Source organism: Urtica dioica, chromosome 10 (assembly GCF_054948205.1).
Source record: "Urtica dioica subsp. dioica isolate 48M chromosome 10, U.dioica_male_clone48M_v1_H2, whole genome shotgun sequence".
Lineage (NCBI taxonomy): Eukaryota > Viridiplantae > Streptophyta > Magnoliopsida > Rosales > Urticaceae > Urtica > Urtica dioica.
Genome location: NC_142765.1, coordinates 18,854,411 through 18,865,204, shown reverse-complemented (window position 1 = coordinate 18,865,204; position 10,794 = coordinate 18,854,411). Strand labels below are relative to the sequence as shown.

The following is a 10,794-nucleotide window of genomic DNA, read 5'->3' as shown; positions in this document are numbered from 1 at the left end:
TTAGGGCGGTGAGGTTTTGAGAAGGCCCATTTGATTTTCTATAGAATATTATGATGTGCTTCTCAGTTCTCACATATAAGTACTATTATAAAATGAAGAAAATATGGCGATCTTCTTTGATTACAATCGGAAATCAAAATAGTGTGACAAAACATTTATAAGATACAAAAACTCATCAATAATGCCTGACTATCTCTTTGGAAAGTGAAGATAAGAAAATAAACTTAGCAATAACAATATAAGTCTGAACTCCATGACTGAACGAAAGCGCTTCGATCTTGCAAAATAGTAGTCCCAGGTATCTGAAAAGTACACCATTTAAGCAGATCACTAGTCTTTTTTCAATTAACTTCATTATCAATTTTATTAAAATGAAATAAAGAAGCTTTGATGTATTACTGTTTAATTAGACTAATGATGACTACTTGGCACAAAATTAAAAAAGCAATAATAAAAAAAAATATACCTTCAGATCCTCATGCGTTGTAGACACGACTCTGTGTCTTTCTGCGTGCAAGTGAGTTATGTATTTTGTGCAACTCAGAAACAACATCGCTGATGTTCCTCCGCTCTTCAGGGCGTTTGGAGGAACACACGACTCCTATTTCGAATACAGAAATCATCGAAGACTTGAACACTATCTCCTCATGATCTTGTTCTTCCTGATTGATCACAGGGTCCAAAATCGTGGTGATGCGATCAGGGACTTCCGCGGAAGCAAAGTTGTTCAAGTCGAACTCATCTTTGAACAAAACATCAGTGGGTCTCTTTCCAGTAAACATTTCCAGCAGAAGGACTCCAAAGCTGTATATATCCCCCATTTCGAGACCTCATTTCCAGTGGCATACTCTGTTATGCACGGAATGAAAGTTTAATAAGGATCTCACATTTGTGAAAAATACCAATCTCTTTTCTTGGAAGTGTCATTTTTAGTTGTATTAAATTAAAATGCGAAAACAAAACATTTTTTTATTTATTTAATTTCAGTAGCGAAAAAAATACTACAATTCCTTTTTATTGCAATTGAATTCAGTAAAGATTGAAGTTAAGTACTTTTTGATCTACCATAAAGCCATTAAATATATTTTCTTTTTACTATACCATGGCTATTGATTTCAAAATGGATTCTCATTAGTTTGAACGCACATAAAAAAATGGTTATTGAAACAAACTTTGATAAAAGAATTACCTGGTGGGACATAGCCGACGGTTCCTCTAATGACCCCGACAGAGCTGCTTTGATTGGAAATACTATTTCTCAGAAGTTTTGCCAATCCGAAATCACTGACACAAGCAACCATATCGCCGTCTAACAGAATGTTACTCGGCTTTATGTCGCAGTGTACAATTGATTCAAAGCAATGGTTATGCAAATAGTCTAGAGCAGTTGCCACGTCAATGGCGATTTTGATCCTCTGAATCAGACTCAAACGCTTCCCCGTGTGTCCTGAATGGAGCCACTCATCGAGATTCCCGTTCTCCATAAACTCGTAGATTAAAGCCTTGAAATCATTCCCTTGAAAGTCAACGCTCGAACACACCGTTAGAAGCTTGACAAGATTCCTGTGTTTAATGCTGCCCAATGATTCGCACTCGGCCACAAAACTTTTCAAAGCTCGCGACACGTGAAGGTTTAGGACTTTTACAGCGACGAGTTTGTTTTCCTCTTGACTTAAGATTCCCTTGTAAACAGAGCCAAAACTACCTGTGCCGATCAAATTTGAGGAAGAGAAACTATCAGTTGCTTTGACGAGATCTCCGTAGGAAACTTTAGGCAGCGAAGTTACAACTGATAGCTCGAATGCGGGCTTTGTTATTTTCCTTTTGAAAAACACAAGCATTACAATGGCCAATACAACACTTAGTCCCACAAAAACACAACATACAATAATGACAATCAAAATTGTCTTCGGAAATTGTTTATGGATTTTGTGAAGGATAGTTGAGACACAAGTCTGCAATTTCAGTTCGGGCAAGCCTCCACAAAGCCTCGCATTTCCATCAACAGAGAACTCACTCGTGTTTTTGAAGACTCCTTGTACTGGTACCTGACCTTCCAGCTCATTAAACGAGAGATCCAAAAATTCCAACCCTTGAAACTTTGCTAAATAAGCCGGAATTCGACCGGATAGGTTGTTACGAGAAAGGTCAATTTCTCGAATTCCTTTTAAACTACGCAGATCTTCTGGTATTGATCCACGTAGGAAGTTTCCGTTGATGTAAATGTACTCCATGCTTGAACAACTACCAAGACTTTTTGGAATTTCACCGGAGAGCTTATTTTCGGAAAAGTCTAGAGCTGTGAGATGTACCAATATTCCGATCTCAGAGGGAATTGAACCAGACAATTGGTTTTCTGAAAGATCTAGCCATGTGGAGAGAGATGTTAAGCTCGCGAGTTGTGATGGTATCGAACCAGTTAGATTATTACGTTGAAGCGTTAAATGTTGCAAACTCTTACACCCTCCGAGACTTTTCGGGATACTTCCTTGTATGCTATTATCTTGCAAATGTAATTCACTTAACCATGTCAAGTTTCCCAAAGAAGTTGGAATGTGGCCTGAGATTTTATTGCCAGCTAAAGATATAATTCCTGCCTTCTGCAGTCTTCCTATTGTGATCGGCATGTGACCTGTCAAGTGATTACTTTCCAATGACAACACCTCCAAGCTTTCAAGATCTCCTATCCCACTCGGAGAATTACCAGCAATCTGATTTCCTCCGAATTCCAGGTACCGAATTCTCGTTGCATTACCAATAGTTTCGGGGATCGTTCCTCCAAAATTGTTTTTGCTGATACTCAAGAATTCTAAGCTAGTGTTGTTGATGGTGTCGTATAAAAAGTTCAAGTCTCCTGTCTCAGCGTAACCCAAGTTATTGCCGCCTAATGCCAACGATAAGAGATTTGGGGAACCATCGAAGCTAGGAACTTTGCCGAAGAAATTGTTTAATGCAATTTCAAAGCTGATAAGGTTTGAGGCATTGGATATTGTGGCGGGAATGGTTCCAGAAAAGTTATTGATGCCGAAATAAAAGTTTTGAAGGTTTGAAAGAGTGTTTCCCAAGTAAGGGGGAAGAGTTCCTTCAAGTTTGTTACTCACACCACCGAAAAGCTGTAGCGTTGAGACATTGTAGAGCGAAAGAGGGATGTTACCTGTTACATTTTCAAAAATATGAACGAGCAATAAGTTTGGTTAAATTCATTATGTGTATAATAACCCTTAACAACTTGGGGATGAACTAAAATAAAGCTAAAAAATAGATATATTTTGAAGACATCTAACAATGTGGAAAAAATTTAAATGTTCATTTTAATATTATTTTGAAATTTTCATTGTTAGTTTATCCGCAGACAAACGATATATTAGTTTAGTAATTCGAACATTGTACTTTTATAAAAGAAAACATATATGAAGCTGTTAGGGATAAAAAAAAAAAAAAAAAAAAAAAAAAAAAAAAAAAAAAAGAAGAAGAAGAAGTTATCCGTACAATGCCCTTAAACTTTCAAATCAGTTCTTAAACCACTATAAAAAATAAAATAAAATAAAATAAAAATCTTCGAAATATCCTAAAATCTATGTATATTCACGTAAATGTTTATAAATAAAACAGATTTCGAAATCATTTACTCATATTTCTATTTATAGCTAAAATGAAACAAGAATGCATCTTAAACCAAACAAGGTCATATATGTATGAGATATCTAAGTAACTAAGTCATATCAAACGTTGTAATTTATAAATAGCCAACGTTTCATTTTCTTATGAAAAATAGCCTAAATGGCTACGTGGCAGATTTATTAGCAAAGTGAAATTATTATTATAACCCTGTTTGTTTTAAATGGTAAGTAGTATTAACACGTACAAAATTTCAAATTTTAAAATAAAAATCATTGATTGAAAGTAAAATTCGCTGATTGATTTTGTGGGATTAAAATCCGATTTTTAGGATATCTTGTATTATTTGGTTATGATTCTTTCCAAAATTATAGGTTGCAGTTAGTCACGATATATGCCTAGTCTATTCGCTATTAATTTTGAATCTTCATTATGAGCAGTTATAAAAAAACTCAGTAAAATAATTAACTTTAGTAATACCTGCACATGATTTATACAATCTTCAAACACCAAAGTTAATACAATTAAAAAGTATTACCATAAGTGTTTTTAACACATGGGTAATAGTTACTAACAAATATTAATCAGGGTATTATTTTTTCCATTTATTAACAAGGGATTATTATTTCCACTTATTTCTAGGGGTGAAATCGGTTCGGTTCGGTTTTGGACCAATTTGAAAACCGAAACTGAATTTTCGGTTTTGAAAATTTTGGACCAATGACCGAACCGAATTGGTCCAAAACCGAAAATCGGTTAACCGAAAATTCGGTTAACCGGCTATATAACCGTTTTAAAACTGGTTAACCAATTTTGAAACCGGTTGACCGAAAAAATCGGTTAACCGATTTCAAAATTGGATGACCAAATTTAAAGATGTTACAATTATCCAAATCGGTTATCCGGTTCAAATCGGTTATCCGGTTTCAAAACTGGATAAAAAAAAAAAAAAAATTTATAACTAACTAGGCCACTTTAAACATGTGATTTTGGATCTAGCCTATGTTTGACAATTTTTAGGGATATAGCCAAATGGCTTATGTGACAATAATTAAGGTCTGAATTGCCCTTATTTATTAATAAATTCGTTACTTTCTCTCTCTTATTTTTTTTCAAATAATTTTTTTTGCATCAAAACTTCAAAAATTCGTATCTTTCTCATACGAACTCGAAATTGAGTGATTTCAAATCCTACAAATTCGTGGCGTCGAGATCTTCAAAAAGAGACCCAATGTGTTTGATGAAAAATTATGTTTAATACATCATATTTACATTTCCATTTTTTTATAATTTCAAAAAATTTCCGTTATTTCCATATTTAAGGTAGATTTTTCTACATCTATGGTATTAAACATTATTTTTCATCAAACACAATGGATCTATTTTTGAAGATCTCGGATTTGGAATCACTCAATTTCGAGTTCATATGAGATATATATGGTTTTTTGAAGTTTTTATGTAAAAAAAGTGTAGGAAAAAAATAGGAGAGAGAAAATGACGATTATATTAATAAATAAGGGTAAATAAGACCTTAATTATTGCCACATAATCATGTTGGCTATTTCCCTAAAAGTTGTGAAACATAGGCTAAAAACAAATTTCATAGTTTCATTTTGGCTACTTCGCTACAATACCCTAAAAAAATCGGTTAAATAACCGATAACCGAATTTTCGGATTTTCAAAACCGATAACCGAACCGATTCTTAAATTCGATTTTGGTTAACCGAACCGAATTTTTGGTTTGATGGCGTGGCACCGAATTTCGGTTCCGGATCGGTTCGGTTATCGGTTTAACCAATTTTCGGTCAATTTTTGTACACCCCTACTTATTTCCTATTTTATACAAACATTTCCATCTTATTGCATTTTGAGTTGCCTATAACTTGCAATGGCCCTTGAACATCAAATTCGTTTTTCAGATTTTATTTATTTATTATTATTTATTTGGAAAGTTATGCGTTTGGATTAATTCATCCTTGCGTGAATAGGGGGCTGTTTATTGATTTACGGGATAATTAACACACGTCATTAATATTTTTTAATTACAGTTAATAAACAGGACCATTAAAGCTGATTGGTTGAGGGGTAAAATAGGGATGGCGTTAAAATATTTTGAACGTTTGGTTATATCCCAAAAAAATCTCAAACAATGGCTAATTTCAAATATACTAGCTTCCTTTGGCTAAAAATTTAGAGTGCCTTATATATATCCGAATAAACTTAAATAAACAAAAAAGCCAAAAATAAAATAAAATAGTATAACATCCTAACACGAATTAACACTAAAATCGATTAAATAGCTAACGTTTGTAACGGTACAATTTGAGAAACACCTTATAACTGTTTATAAGATGAACAACATTTTTTATTATTAAAAAAGTGTGATCTGAAAAAATGTTAATTTTTTTTTTTAACATCTTCGTAAACCTCACAAAGCAAAGCGAAAAAAAAAAAAAAAAAAAAAAAGGTTTAAAATGAAACAAACCTAATTCAAAATTTGCTCAACGAATAACCACGTGAGGGCAATGAAACAAAATAACCTTTATGTTTAAAAAAGTAGCCAATAAACCAAGTAAGTATAGCTAAGATGACTAAAATACCCTTTATAATTTCGATTCAATATATTTTTGAAAAAAAAAAAAATTCTTCCGATTTGTTGCCTAATAAAACGTGTAGAGTTTAGATTACAAATATAGAATGATTTATTATACATTGAAGGGAGAATTGTGGAATTAGAATTGACCAAATTATTTAGGAATAATAACAAACACGCCTTTTAAAATTTAAAAAAAAAACGTGATAATAAACAACTACACAGTTTTGTTAAAGATTATATATATACCGAATTACAAGGAGTTGGTTTTAATAAATACAGGTTTCTGAATGAATATATATTGATAATATCCATGATGTTATTTGTGTGTGTTAGTTTTGTTTGCCTTTTATAGTGTTTGCACTGTAATTGTTTTTAAATTTTTGAAGCACTAACTATTTGTTGGTTTGTCGTATTTTCGTTAAAGATTATAAATATAAATTTTTGATGGTTTATTGATCCATGCAATTGTTAGATGAATTATTTGCTTGTGGAAATCAGAATTTTTGTATGTGATAAGTTATTAGCTGTTTGTTTGTTTAAAAACTAAGTATTGGATTATATTATTATTTTGTTTGTGATTAATTCTTAACGGTTTGTTTGTTTAGAAACATAGTATATAGGTCCCGTTTGGCATAACTTTGTTTTAAAAAAAATGCTTTTAGATTTAGTTTTTGAAAAATACTGTTAAAAAAAAAAACTGACAAATATATAGTAAACTGTTTATAAAACAGTTGTTATTGATAACAAAAGTTGATTTAGCGTTTGATAAAACAAATATATTATAGTAAAAAGTCTAAAATAGACATGTTCTTAAAAATTAAATAAAAATTATTAATATGTTTATTTATATGCATATATATGAATAATATTTTTTCTAAAAAAAATCAAAGAGAAAAAAGATAACGTAACAAGACAAACTACTATTAGACTCCAACGGTCAACGACATTCCAATAAAATGCACAAATCCTTTTTGAACAAGTTTCATTCTTAGATAGAAAAAAAAAGATGAGGCAGAGAGAAAAGTTATGTATTATGGTACAAAAATTCTCATAATTTATGAAGGGAGATAGAATTTAAAATATCATACAGATGACTTAGAAACACTTTGTACGAGGATATTACGTTAATTTGCATAGCAAACTTAAAAACACTTTTTCCAAAAGCTAAGAATCCTAGCTTTTAAATCTCATGTACAAAATCTAAAATCGCTTTTCAAGTTTTTTGTAAAACCAGTTTTGTCAAACACCAGATAAGCAGTTTAGTTTTTCCTAAAAAAACAGGGCATTTTAATCCCAAACGCAGCCATAGTATGGCTTAAAGGGAAAATATCAAGAGTATCCCTCGTATTTAATCGAAATGCGAGATTTCTCCCTTCGATTTCTAAAAATATCAGACATATCCATTCAGTTTAATATAAATGACATATACCTCTCTTTAAAAAATGTTATATTACAAATATCACTTTTTTCGTTTGATTTTAAAAAAAAAAATAATGTGAACTCTTCAAAATACCATTAATGAAATAATTTTTTATTTTCTATTCTATATACAAAAAAATTAAATTAAAAATTTTCCTTATAAAAAGTTATGGATTTTTTTTACAAAGAGAGATTTTGATTTTTTTAAAATAAAATAGTAAATAAATATTTATTCTATTAAGGGTGTTTTGGAGAGTTCAAATTATTTTTTGTAAAAAAAATACGAAAATTGTGATATTTGTAATATAATAGTTTTTAGGGGAGGTATATGTCATTGATATTAAACTGAAGAGATATGTCTGATATTTCTAAAAATCGAAGGGATAAATCTCGTATTTTGATTAAACACGAGGGATACTCTTGATATTTTCCCTTAACTATTTCATTTGTCTTATTCTCTGAATTATTATGGGAAAATGACACATATATACATTTTGTTTTAGTGAAATATCGAGTTTAACATTTGGTTTTCAAAATTGTCGAGTTTGTACATTCTGTTTAATTAAATGACATAAATACCCTAAAATAGATTATAGTGCCCTGAATAATCCTTTGGTTGAATTTTCATTGATGTTGACTATAATATTTATATATAAACATCATTTTACCCTTATTCATTCGCGTACTATATGTAATTTATTCAAAAACGAAAATACAAACAACAATATCTGAATCGTCGAGAACGCGACCAGAGGGTTACGTTGCTGATTTAGGGTTTGGTTCGGTTTCTTATATCAGAGTTATCATAAATGAAAAATTAGTAAAAAGAAGATTTCGGCGCTGTTATCTATTATAGGGTATAATTTCATTATATTAATTAAGCAGAGTGTACAAACTCGATATTTTTTAAAATCGCAAAAGTTAAAATCGACATTTCACTAAAAACACAGGGTATATATGTGTTATTTTCTCAATTATTATTATACTAATTCTACAACAAAAATCTTATTTTTGACTTTCCTGATTTTTAGGTCATTAAATATTTAAACAAACATACACAAATGTTAATCTACACAATGTGTTTTTTAATTAAATAACATACAAATTAACAAAAAAATAAGACGAATAAAAAATCATCAAAATCAAAATTACTATGAACAAGAAAATCGGTTTTTAAACAAAAATTGTACGTGTTTGTGATTTTGGAATAAATAAATTGTTTTGAACGTTCAAAAGAAGGAAGTTATTTCAGATTTTGAAATATAGATTGAGCTAAAAATAGTGTTGATTGTGTATCAATATATATGGTTTTTAGTGAATAATAGCAATATAAAAGGAAAGTAAAAACTGAACGTGGCTTAAATAAAGGAAAATAAAAAAAATAAACAAAAACTATTAAAACGTAAGAGCCTACAAACGAAGAAAGTCAAACACAAATAAAATCATCAATGAAAAAAAAAAATCAACGTGCAAACAATTTTTTTTTTAAAAAAAGGAAAAAAAAGGGTAGAATGGTAAATAAACTAAAATAATAATTGTCTAATTAATTAAAATAGCTACTTACTACAAACTATGCAAAGGTTAGCTATTCTTTAATTGTAATAATGTCAAGTGGCCTAGTTTGAGCAATTTCTATAAATAAGGAGCAAAATGAATTCAATTTCGAAACCAAATATAGATTTGACTAGCTCAGTTGGGAAACATCCTAAATAAGGAGAAGTGTTTGAGTCACCGCGAAAGCAATTTGTTAAAAAAATATAATATATGGGTTTATATTATTAAGAAAAACGATAAAACTAAATAAGGTTAAAATGCGGACTAAATGCTCGTTGAAAGCACTTTTTTTATATTTTGGAAAAATAAGATATAAAAATGCAAGTTTACCTTCTAAGTTGTTCAGCGAGAGATCAAATTCCCTCAAGTTTTTCAAACTGCCGATGCTGGCAGGAATGGTACCACTCAAACTGTTCTTCGTCAGATAAAAGTAGACGAGGCGAGAGAGATTCCCGAGCGAAGACGGGATTTCTCCGATCAGATTGTTGCCTCCGAGGTTCAGATACTGAAGCTCCGACAATGAGCCTAACTCCGCTGGAATCCTTCCGGTGAGATTATTTAAGGTGAACCTCAATGCTTGGAGGCTCAAGCATCCGGATATGTTGGTAGGTATCTCGCCGCTGAAGCTGTTCCTCCAACAGTGCACTATTCTCAGCCTGAACAGCCGACCGATCTCTGGCGGGATTTCTCCGCTAAAGCTGTTGTTGTGGAGGCTCAACACTCTGAGGAAGCTCAGATTCCCGATGCTCGGGGACAGCTGGCCCTTTAGCCCCCAGCTCGTGACATTCAGTACCGTGACTCGGTCGCGGTGGCGATGACCGCAGGCGACGCCGGGCCACGAGCAGAAATGTGTGGACTCGTTCCACTCTCGCAGCAGACCCATCGGACCGTCCTCGTCTATTTTAGCCTTGAAATCCAGGAGCGAGAGTTTGTCCGTTGACGCACCCGAAACCACCGCAAAGAAGACCATCAAGAGGCTCAAACCGAGGGTACGGTGGATATACATATTGGAAACGTAAAACGAGACGGATGGGCAGTGACTTCTCAGAGCCTAAAATATATTAGGAAAAAAAAGAGATTATGGTTGTTGATTTTTCATTTGTTGTCCCACATATTTTATATATGGTCTTTGTTTCTTAAATATTATCAAACAAGACCTTATTCTTATTCTGGACCCAAAAAGAAGTTAGAGAATTAGGTGCCCATGTCGCCGTGGACTGACTTGAGTGACGGAGTTGACTCAGCTGCTCAATTATTAGGTGAAGCACAGTGAATCGATTGCAGAATTTGGACGTTCTTAGCCACATGATTTATACAAATAGCATGGACGTTCCTCAGCCATATTATTTATTGCTGACCCAAACGAGAGACTTATTGACCAAAAAAAAAAAATAGAGAAATATTGAAGATTGCAGTAACAAAACTAGTCAATGAATAACGACAAGTAACTATCAATACAAAATAAACGACAGTGATAGTACACAAGAAAAAACGACTCGTCGTACGATCCAAGTAATCATTATGATAGTAACCAGGGCCGGTCATTCCCTTAGGCAATCTAGGCAATTGCCTAAGGCCTCCCCTCTTTGAAGAAAAATAAAGACCT

The 10,794-nt window shown here is 32.2% G+C and overlaps 1 pseudogene; it reads right to left on the bottom strand.

Annotated features, from left to right (window-relative positions):
* Positions 1 to 476: 476 nt before the first annotated feature.
* LOC149383739 (putative LRR receptor-like serine/threonine-protein kinase At3g47570) lies at positions 477 to 10,194 on the bottom strand (annotated as a pseudogene).
* Between the last annotated feature and the right edge of the window lie 600 nt (positions 10,195 to 10,794).